Below are 12,507 nucleotides of genomic sequence, written 5' to 3' on the forward strand. Positions count from 1 at the left end.
ATAAACTGAGAGGGTTGTCTTGGACGTTGGAAGAAGATGGCTATCAGGTCCCAGGGTTTGGAAGAGAAAGAGAAAGTAAGAAATAGGTGTGTAGGATCCTCAACCTAGTTCATGCATAATGGGCATATTGATAGGCCCATTAAACCTTATCTCTGAAGTTTATCCCATGTTAGAGTTTTATTCTTCAGTAGAAACCATAGGAAAAGTGTTATTTTGATCCAGTGCCTCATTTTTCAGAGGTGCTTCCAAGTACGATTGGGAATGGTAGGCTGAGCTTGGGTTAGGATGCAACATGCTTCTTTGAGATTGAAATTTTTGGAAGGTCCATAGCCCCAACACAATATATAATTATTAATTTTCACTGTGATGTTTTTGGTTTAAAGGATTGGTGACAAATTTTACTGCTCCTCCATGTATGTGCTAGCATATTTTGGATTGTGAATTTTCCATTTTCGTCATGGAGAATCAGATAGATGGTTATACCAATTTTGAGCCACCATAGAAAGCCCTTGATGATGAAACTATTCTTGAAGTTTTTTCAAATTGGGTAGGGAGGAGAGCTTGGGCCATTGATTCCAAGAGTCATCCTTGAGAAGAGAAGTTCATCTATTTCTAATTTCCCTGAAATAGTGATCCTGTATTAGATGTTTGTTTTTCCATGCTACATTCAAGATGTGTGAGCCTTTAATACCTACCATCATTTTTAATTACTGCAAGGAGTGAGCACCTTGGGCATACTTATTTTTCCACACTTGACACCAAATAGATGAAGGGTGTTTTAGCCATTTCCACCAAGTTTTGGCTTTCAAAGCTTTACTAAGAATAGTAGGCCTAATCCTCTAGTAGATTTGGAAAGACAGAGCTTATCCCAGGCTACCAAGGCTAATTTTCGATTCAGTTGGGTGCCTCCCCAGAGGAAGGAATATTGAAGGCTACAGAGCTTAGAGAGGATAACCTTGGGAGTCACTAGAGCTTAAAGCATGTATGAAGGCATTGGCATATTTGAGTAGAGTGAGATGGCTTGCCAGATTAAGGGCTCTAAAGGTCCAACTAGAGAGCTTGGCTTCAATTTTAAGCAACAGTTCTTCTCAGATGGAGAGATGCGAGAGATTAGAGGTGTGAGGGGATCCAAGGTATTTCGACGAAAGGAAGCTCTTCTTGAAACCAAAGAGACAGGATATGTGGATATGAACCTCCTGGGGGGTATTAAAGAAGAAAATATGTGATTTGTTGTTATTTATTTCAGTGCCTGAAGCGACTGCAAAAGTGTCTAAGATCTGTTTGAATGTCAAAGCCTCCTGAAGAGAGTGATGCCCCATTAGCAGGGTATCATCAACAAATTGTTGGTGGGCTGATTTTTGGTGCATGGAGCCAAGAGGAAGACCTCACAAGTGATCGTGGGAGAGGGCATGCTTGATGGAGTGGGTTAAGCCTTTTGCAACAAGGATAAAGATGTAGGGGGGAAGGGGATCTACTTGTCTGATGCCTTTAGAAGGGTAAAGGTAGAGGAGGGTGAGCCATTGACAAAAATGGAGAAGAAATATTTAGAGATGAGCAAAATCACCCAAGATATCCATATGATTTTAGGGTATGGTAAATGTATTGCTAATTCACCTTGTCAAAAGGCTTGGACATATCAAGCTTGAGGAGAATCCCCAGTTGCTTTGTAGAGTGAAGTGAGTGTATGTGTTCCTGGATTAAGAAGAGACTATCCAAAATTTTTCTAGTCTTCCACATAGCCTGTTTGTTCTAGGGAGATGAAATCAGGAAGAAGTAGCTTGAGGAGATTGGAAATTGTTTTCGAAATGATTTTGTAAATCACAATGTAGAAGGAAATGGGATGAAATTCGACAAGAGAGGAAGCCGTAGATGATTTTAGCATTTAGAGAGATGAAGGAAGCATTGAAGGTAGTTAAGAGTGAGGTAGTGCATCGAGATTTTTCCACTACTTTCCATACATATTGTCCTAGGATTTTCCAGCATTATTGATAGAATTTGACAGTGAATCCATAAGGACTAGGAGCTTTATTTTTGGGCATGTTCATAACCACCTCCTTAACATATAGAAGGGTGATTTCTTTCAAGAGTGCATAATTTTGTTCTTCATCAATAAGCTTGGGAACGTGTTGAGTTACCTAGTTGATTTCCTCGTGCCTGTATGGGGACAAATCCGTTTAGGAGGGACTAGAAGTGTTGAGATAAGACTTGCGTGATCGCTTCTTGATCCTCCACCACTTGGTTGTGCTAATATTTTAAGTGGATGATGTGATTTTGCTACCTGTAATTTATCATGGACTGATGGAAAAATTATGTATTTCATTCCCCTTCTTGCAACCATTTCACTCTTAATTTTTGCTTATAGAGGATTTTTTATGCAACTAGATCACAAAACATAAGAAAAGATAGATCAACGACCTAAAAATTAGCCTCTTAAAGGGGGAAACCTCCTTTAACAATTATTCAATGATAAAAATGACAAGACCTCCTTGGTAGATATAGGAGTCTAAGGGATCACAATATAATCAAAGCCTACATAACAATAATAATGTAAGGGCACAACAATAACAATAATGGGGTTCTATGGGGCACAACATTAAAAATAAGGGGGCTACATGGGAACAAAAGTAACAATAAGGGGGCTACAATAGTATTATAAGGACCTAACATGCTCCTCTCCCTCAAAAGAGTGGTGTCCTCAATGCTTGAGTAGTTATGGATGCTTTTGTATAAAATTTTCGTCCTCTCATGTGGAATCTTCAGCGAGGAAGTTCTTCCACTTAATGAGGTACTCTGAAATTGATCAATTTCATAGTTGTCGGTTTCTTGTTTTTGTAACTGCTTTAGGATTTAATACAATTTTTCCTTCTTCGTCAAGTTTTAGCAATACTATTTGAACTGGGAGCATGCCATCGATAACCTTCTTTAAGCATGAAACATGGACAACTGGGTGTACTAGGTGTTGACGGTGCTGGACCTGCCAACATTCAGGGGATCACCTTGGTATGAAGTCCCAACTAGACCTCACATCGTTTGGTGTGGGAGTCCTATCAAGTATGATGGCTCGATTTCCATTGTCTTAAGGATTTGCCTTAACTCTTGCTTCTCAGCACAGGAGAGTGGTTCGATTTGTCTTCGAGAAGTGAGGCTTGAATGTATTGTGAGTGTAAGTGTACTTGTGTCAATGGTTCTTTCACTTTGAGGGGAAGAAGGTGAAGGTGAGCTCCAGGTTGAAAGGGATCAGTCCCAACTCAGCTAGGAACACACAACACAAAAGGACATACACAACTTCCGGCGAAGAATTCCACTCAGATGTGGCAGTTACAACGTACAAGGTAAGATAACACGTACAACACTCACGGAACAGTCCGAATGAGTGCAATGATTGTTACAACAAGGTTCATGTGAAAGGTTTGTCTGATGTCCGACAGAGCAGTCGACACGGACATGACAACATTAACAACATATACAACACATTTCCATTAATAGATTATGCATTACAACAAATGAATCAGTTCAGATGTAGAACACAGGTTAAAGCAAAATGAATTACAAGTGTTAAAGATCAGTCTTACATCAAATACAATACATGTGTGAAAACGTGTTAGCCTGTTAATAGAATTTTGAATTAAGGGACAGTTCCAAGACACATAGTTACACCATACATCACTAACCCCGTCAACGGGGCATTGTAGCCACTACTTACTCCTCAAATAAAATATTACAGACTCTCTTGGCTATGTGGGAGGAGTTGAGGTGAAAAGTCCTTTCATGTACAAATGAGGGGCTATTTATAGCCAAGGTTGAAACTAACCCTTGTGGCTGTTCAAATACACTCATGACCATTCAACTTCCATGAATTTTCGACTGACATGATTCTATGTTCAACAAGTGGGTCTCTTGGACTTCCACGTTACATCACATTGATTGAAAACAAGCCCATGGTGGAGATGTGGGCGACATGACTCATTACTTGGCTCGACATGACTTGACATGACCATGTTGGTACACTCGTGTTGCTACTGGAGTGTATGTCGAGCTACAGTGATGTTGAGTGATGGATGTCTTCATGGTGTATCATATCTTAACCTCCACATGGTGAGGTGTGCGAAGTATTTGATGGTACTTTGTGTTAGCGCTTGAGATTTCACCTCAGGATGAGAAAGGTAAACCTCAAGGCAACATCAAACCATTCAGCCCCGTAGCTAGCCCTACGGGGCAGGAGAAGGCTCTCTCCGGTCTATCTCGTAAAATCTTCAATTAGGGAGATGACCAACTAGGTAACACTGATATTAGGCTAGTAAACTGATTAGAATGATTGATTTGGGGTTTTTAATTAAATAACGGGGTTTTTCTGGGCTGCATGGGCAAAATCACAGCTTGAAACAGAGAAATATAATGAACAACACAGGTTGACGACTGAGGCAAGGTAGGTAAGGAATTTAGCATAAAATCTAGATTTTAAATGGGATGGCAAGACTGGTGAGGAGCTAAGGAGGGCAAACAATAACTTTGAATCCTCCTTAAACAGCAGAAAACATTAAACATGAACAAACTTATAGGCAGAGCATGGCAGGCATGAATTCTTACCTAAACACTTCATTTGTTCAGTTAGAAATGATCATGTAGTGAGATGAAACATAACAGACTACATATGACACAAGAGAAAAACTTATGCTAAATTATCATGCCACAGGAATCTCAGAAGTAGAGCTGTGAAATTTCATTAAAAATCCCTGCAAAAAACTGTACATTGAAAGCTCTGTTCCAGCACTCAGCACTCAGAAAATCTCCCCCCTCTCTCTCTCCTCCTAAAAAATTATTATTTTTATACATTAAATCAACTAAAAACAAAAAACAACAGATCGACCCCCAAAACAGGGGCGCTATTTCAACTAAAGCCATAAAAATAGAATAGAATCCTCCATCTGCTCTTAAAGATAGATAAACAAGAAACTAGAGGCGCCTTGTTCAATCAAGCGTTTTCACAGTTCAGAGCCGTCTTAATTCAGTCAACTGTACAGGATATGAGGCTGTTGACAGTTGCAACCGACCCTAAAGATAGCTTTGCTGTTGGCACAGAATCGACTAAAATCTGGAAAGCCACAGTCAACACCGAGCCACTGGAGACTTTGTCATTAATGACATCGCTACCCAAACTTGACTGTGTGCCATCAGGCAAAATAACAAAACCCGATGGTAAAAGAGCCACGTAGTTGGGATCACCATCGTTGAGAATGACATTCATGGCCACTATATCAACGGGAGCGTAAATAACGTAAGAGCCACATACATCAGTGCAGCTCTCCTGGAGAATAAGCATGTTACCCTGATTTGATTTCAAGTTGTTGACACGCAAACGAACCTATGAATGCCACTTCGCAAACTGCGCCCCAAATCTGGAAATGCGTTGGCCATTTTAATCAAACAACCTTTAAACTAACATTCTGCTGATGGCTTGACATATGGAGCGCTGATCCTCATAGGATCAGGATTGAAATCTTAAATCAAATCACATTCTTTGGCTATGATAGATAGCACAAAATCCTCCATTTGCTATTAAAGATAGAAAGCCTTCCATTATTCCAGCGTGAAAACCGAAATAGGCAAACGATCCTTGACTGCCACTTTGCAACCGCTCTCAAATTTTTGGAGATACGCTCTGCTGCTTTACAAAAATACGGGTCAAACCGCCACATAATCAAATGCGCGCATATCGCAATGAATGCCACCTAAGAAATGACCTCTGTATCGGTTGGAGTCTGTTTGCCATAGAAATTAGTTGCAACAGAAGAATAAAAATAGGGCAAGCATTTACTGGTTGTTGAAGTAGTGGCTGCAGAAGACACCAGCACAATATATAGACCATTCCAACAAATGAAATGCAGTTTCTTGTTCCTGCTTCAATGCAGTTTTTAGTAATACCAGAGCAGAACTGAGAAACAACTCATATCTCTGGCTTTTGGCTTTTAGAAACAAGGCTACTAGAACTTGGCAGAGATATGGTCCAAGGAAAAACTAGCAGTGTTGTTAATGCCGTTAAACCAAGAGAAACATATACCAAGCGGGCCATCAGTGTTGGCCAATAATCCAATGATGGCATGTTTTGGTCTTGGTGCCATAATATGAACAGTAAAATTGAAATTCCACACATCAAGAAATTTGTAGCAACAAAAAAAATGAAAAAACTTTCTTGGTTTAACTGCCAGGAAAAAGGAAAACGCTATCAACATTACTGAGAGAACTGAGGCTATCCGTAAAGATTTTGTAACATGAGGGCTGCTGTAATCTAGCCACTTTGCAATGTCTGGCAAATAGACCCAATTGACACCACCTTGATGCCATGATCTTAAAAGTTTTCCAGCGATCCGCACAAGGATGACAACTAAAAACTGACAAGTGCTAAGTTGCTGAGCATGTAATGATCCTGCACGTTCACAATTCAATCTCAAAGTTGTATCTGGACTCTCCATATTGCTGCTATGGCATTGAAAATTAAGATTCTCTCTCAACTTTAGTTGGTCCTGAGACCAGAAAAATTCAAATTTCTCTTCTGATTAAGAATTCCAAACTTGACATGTTCTATGTATAAGAGTAATGGACAATGTTAATAATAGAAAATGCCACGTATACTGCTCTTCCTCCACCGATGAGCTAGATCCCAGACTAAGCACATGAATGCAAATTCCAAAAATAGCTATTATTTTTTCTAGATTTCCAGTATGATTTCGTTCCTCAATCTTAAGGGAAAGGCGTCACTTAATGCTTGGCGCACTCTGAATGAAATACCAAGAAGCAAAACCAGAGATCCAAACATTAAAAACCCTCCCAATGCGAGCAAAACTGATGGCTTCTCAATGTTTCCTCTTGCTAAATATTCCGATGCAGTCTTTAAGAACTCAGTATAGGCCTCCACTGCGAGTTTTGGATCTTTATCATAAATGCACTGATCAAAATCTAGACAGCTTTCTTGCTGTTGCCAAGAATCATGCAGGAAAATAGCTCTTGTAAATAAATAGCATAGTCTTGCATCCATTGGTTCACCGCCCATTTCTCTTTCCAAATATTCATTATGTGTTTCCTTATTGCATAATGATATAATACACTTCGAATTGGGCAAACGTGCTTTTAGTAGTCTCAGCTGCCAAGAATTTAATTGAAGTGTTCGAAGCCTTTGCTCATAAATTTATCTTCTATAACTCGATGCCTCCCAGGTCTAATTGCAATTTGATTGAATAAGCTAATTAAAACACTTGTAATTTAATTTAATCAATGGAACTTGCCCAATTGATGGTTGTAAGAGGGCTTCTGGTATTCCGCACTGATATATCCCAACAGCAACCTTCATCCCACTTCCAGCAGTCATATCTTCATTCCAACGTGTATATTTTGAATGAGGTAGGCGCAGAAGATTGCAATGCATGATTGAAAAATGATGAGTCCTTTTTCCTGTTTTCAAGCCGCTCACAAACAACACAGTGATATACAATGTTTTCTGTGCCTTGCACATTTTCCTCTTTTCGATGGGATGAGTCAACCTCTGGCGATTCCTTTCCAGTTGCAAAACAAGGAGCACAGTATTAGCTTTCCACTTGGAATTTCTTCAATTGGAGGTGAAAGGCAATATGTATGATATGCTCCATCACAGGCATCACATATTAGAAGGCAATCGGCGCACTCATCAATACCACAACAAAGACTATCATCTGTACCTGATGAAGGAGGGTCACACTGCTTATTTTGTAGGCAGGGGCTTACAATATGTCTGAATTATTCTTTTCAAGGTTCCTCTTTATTGTCTCCATAAACTATCCAAGCAAGATTACGAAGACCATAACGCATCATTGTCTCTATTTGCAAGTGTTGCATCTTTATAACCATCCGTGTACCATCTTTCAAAATACCACCATGAACTTGTGCAATTGATACTGCTGCAATTGGTATTTTCTCCACATAACTTTTTGCCTCTGATTGCTAATGATATTTTGAATTGTGCTTGTGCAGGGATAGGAGCTTGAAGTTGCTACTGCCTTTTGAAGAGCTGGAGAATAAATTACATAATCTAGAAACACAACATTAAATGATTTCTTCTTCAAAATAGGGTTTTGAAGAAGAATCAATCTCTGACATGAGACGGAGTCTAACATCGGCTCCACTTGGGATGGCAGCTGCCGCTTCGTGGAGGTTCCAAGAACCACAGAACTTTGGGAGAGCAGACAATGCCTCCACCCATTGGGCAATGGAGTCATCATCAACACAACCATTGACTTATTTCAAACTCAAACTGAACTCAAACAATCTTCAAGCAAACTAAAACAAGATGCTGCCCTTATGGCTGCTTATTTATTTACAAAACTACCCTCCTTTGCTGTACAAACACTAGATCAGGTGATACTAAAATGCCATATTAACCATTCAAGTAAACCTGACAATGAAGCCGCTTGAGAATGCTGCCACGAAGTCACAGATGCAGTTGCTGGCAGCCCTTCATGCACATACTGAGCCTGGTCATGGAAAAGACAGCCTGATCTGTCAATCAAACTGAAAAACATGTCCATGTATGCTGCAATAGGATCACGGAAGCCGGACTCCGTTGGCTGCCCCAACTCTGCAATGCATACTTCCAGCTGCACATTGTCAATGTATATATCTATAGGAAAATCTGTTATTTCTTGTTTCAATGGAGGAACGATTTCCAAAAACTTTTTAGGGTCTTGGAAATCATATGACTGAATCTGCTCATCGAGATACTGAATCTCATTTTCAACTCTTTCAACAACTAACTCACAAAATCTAGTTTTGCTTTCAAGATGAAGCTTCGGAGATTTCAAACATTGAAGGAAAATACTGAAAAATTCTTCATTAATTTCAATATCTACTAACCACTCTCTAACTCCGTTTAGAGCTTCACAAAGTGCAGGGTCTGCCACATACCCTACCATTGCATGAACAGATCAGCATGCGTTGGAATGTCTGGATCGAGTTGGAGTCGCCAGGTGAATGGTTCAGCCTGCATAAGTGTCTGACTGCTGTCCACCATCAGCATCAGATCTGCACCTTGATTGCATGTACTGGGACAAGACAAGAATGTTCTCCCCAGTATGGTCGCCAGTATGTTAGCGCTTGAAATTTCACCTCAGGCTGAGAAAGGTAAACCTCAAGGCAACATCAAACCATTCAGCCCCGTAGCTAGCCCTACGGGGCAGGAGAAGGCTCTCTCCGGTCAATCTCGGTAGATCTTCAATTGATGAGATGACCAAACGGGTAACACTGATATTAGGCTAGTAAACTGATTAGAATGATTGATTTGGGGTTTTTAATTAAATAATGGGGTTTTTCTGGGCTGCATGGGCAAAATCACAGCTTCAAACAGAGAAATATAATGAACAACACAGGTTGACGACTGAGGCAAGGTAGGCAAGGAATTTAGCATCAAATCTAGATTTTTAAATGGGATGGCAAGACTGGTGAGGAGCTAAGGAGGGCAAACAATAACTTTGAATCCTCCTTAAACAGAAGAAAACATTGAATTGAACAAACTTAAAAGTGGAGCATGGCAGGCATGAATTCTCACTTTAACACTTCATTTGTTCAATTAGATATGATCATGTAGTGAAATGGAACATAACAGATTACATATGAAACACAAGAAACACCTATGCTAAATTAACATACCACAGGGATCTCAGAAGTTAGAGCTGTGAAATTTCATTAAAAATCCCTCTGTCAAAGACTGTACAATGGAGCTCAGTTCTCCTCCAGCGCTCAAAATTTTCTCCTCTCCTTTCTTACAAATGATTTTTTTTTAATACAATAATAAAATGCTGCTAAGGGAAAAAACAAATCGATCCAACAGCCCAGGTGCTGTTTCAACTGCAATTACAAAAATAGGAAAGAGCGTTTTCACCTATTCTAAAACAGAACCGTGTCCCTAAAAATCCTCTGATCATTGGCTAATTAAAAGATAAATGCTGGAGCGCAGATCTCCACAGGATCAGAACTGAAGTCTTAAATCGAGTCTCATTCTTTGGTTGTGTTACATTTGTCAATTTTAAACTAAAATCCTGTCCTTTCAGCTCATGGTGACAACTGTAATGAGCACGGTTGCATTCAAGGTTTAATTTAAATTTATACTCATCGAACTCCAACACGTCCAACGCATCAACAATAACTCACAATCCGCCTTCTTAGAGGCACATCTCCCACCAAATCTCCAAAGGATCAATCGCTGGCGGAAATCATGGAACAGAGTCCTGTACAGAGTATCGGAGCCTTTCAACGGACTGCACAGTAATTTTCTTTCCAGAATACATGACCATTACGCTTTTGGTAGAGTAATACCAGCTGTCTGCAACATAATTGGTCGTGATCCATCCTCATAAAGAACTGAAAAGCCAAGATTTCGAGCAATCTTTCTAACAATCCGAGTTAAATGCTACATAAGGCATGCCAGACAGATCTCCATCTAACGCAACAACTAAAGGAGTGGACGAAAAGTTGGCAAGAACCTGACTCATTTGGCCAAATCCAAGAATGACAACTAGTTTATTGACATTGAAATTCTTACTTCTGTGCTTTTTCATTTGTCTCAAACGTTGAATCAATTGCCTCAGCAACTTTGCGCCCTGATTCCATTTGTTGTTACAACCTTTGATTGTGTTCCTTTAAATCTTTGCAGTGAGGCACACGGCATTCAGATTCTTTGCAAGCCCGTCCATGTAATTGTAACAGATACCACATTTTCTTGCAAAGAGAACAACCCCCAGAAGCACGAATTTTACACTGTCTTCCATGACGAAAAAGCCCTTTTACTCTGCGGCAATTTGTATATTGGCACTGAGGAGAGCAACGCAGAGAAGCATGTGCCAAGAGGTCCAACATCATCTGCAGCTGTAGGACCCTTCTCTGTCGAGCTTCCTGATTTTGTGAATTGTACTCAGCATTTGAGGGATGGGCTATCAGCTTATGAGGGTGACCCGTGGAATCATTATTTTGATAGCAGGCATTACACATGTCAAAATCAATGCAACTTTCACAACGCCATCCCTATCCTGTCTCAATATCATGGTGGCATACATTACATGTACTCACAAACGCAGGTGCCGTTGGATGATGAAGGTGATAAAGAATCATCATGGAAGAATGTTTAGCCCGACGCAGAGTATCAAATTGGTAGTGATTCCCCTGACAAAGACTTAAGAAGGCCTGGCGCGTATCAAAGAATTCACTTTCTATAATCTCATCTTTATCCTTGTTGATATCTATATGAAAATCTGTCACCTCAATTATTGATAGGATGCCTATCTTCTTCATCAAGCTTTTTGTCTGCACCATAGCATTTGCCACATATCTGGTAATTCCTGCACTGATAGTGGTCGCACAACCATCTCTTTCCAGATAATACGAACTGATGGCAATGAGCAGATAATACGAACTGATCATCAATTCAGATTGCTTCCACGGAGATGGAGCAAGTGAGATACATAAAATATTGCCTCAGAATCATGGTAATGTGCAATCCAAGTTACACAAGCCACAAAAAATGCGTCAAAATCATGGTGCGATCCATTTCTTTCGGAAATACGATCCACATATTATGAATCTAACCACTGAATTATTTAGACAAAGCGATATGTAACCCACAGAGAAATGTATTCAGATCACTGTAATAGGCTGCGAGCTTTAGAAAATATCACAGTCAAACAAACATGAGCCTTAGAGAATACCAATTGGATACCCAAAATTTAGTCTAGTTCACCGAAAGAGAGGCTGCCAGATCAGAAATTCATCCAATAAAGGTCACATAGATATGCTGCGAAACACTTGCAAGTTGAAGTCGTTGAGCTGCATTGATCTCATTCATTGCCTTCTGTACTGAAAGATCCGGAACTATATCAACCACAAGTATCTGTCGTATGTTATTCCCATATGACCCTATTGCTTTTTCAAGCTCTTCTAACACAACTTTGGCAACATCGCCCTTTTGCTCAAATAATTCATCCAAATTCATCTTTGGAACATTTGCTCGAACCGCATCAAACACATAAGCCTGAATTTGTTCTTGAGGATTTTGCAGCTCATAAAATGCATCGTCAGCGATACTGGATGAAGCAAAATAATTGCACAAAGACATTGTCCTGAAATTAATCTGAAACCATATGACTAAGTTTGATAGTAAACTGGACCGATGAATATTTCACAAGTAAGCTCTGTACCAAGGGTGCCACTGTAGAGAACCTCTGTGCTATGATAGTTGAAACCATATGAGGATAAAACCTGACCAAATTCATCAACAGTAGAGTCTGATGTATGCTTTGTTTTCTTTGTGCTTTTACAGAGGTAGGAGCTTGAAATCGCTGCCAGTTGAAGAGCTGAAGAACCAATTACATAATCTAAAAAGCACATTTAAATGATTTCTTCTTCAAAACCCTGTTTTGAAGAAGAATCAATCTCTGACATGAGACAGAGTCTAACAGGTCTATCGGGCCTCTTCCTTGACTGTTGGAGCCT

The 12,507-nt window shown here is 39.8% G+C and overlaps 1 pseudogene; it reads right to left on the reverse strand.

Annotated features, from left to right (window-relative positions):
- Window positions 1-11,782: 11,782 nt before the first annotated feature.
- Window positions 11,783-12,130, reverse strand: LOC149261199 (hypersensitive-induced response protein 4 pseudogene; annotated as a pseudogene).
- Between the last annotated feature and the right edge of the window lie 377 nt (window positions 12,131-12,507).

This window comes from Pinus tabuliformis, chromosome 6 (genome assembly GCF_031772625.1).
Source record: "Pinus tabuliformis cultivar Carrire ecotype Pingquan chromosome 6, CPIR1, whole genome shotgun sequence".
Classification (NCBI taxonomy): Eukaryota; Viridiplantae; Streptophyta; class Pinopsida; order Pinales; family Pinaceae; genus Pinus; species Pinus tabuliformis.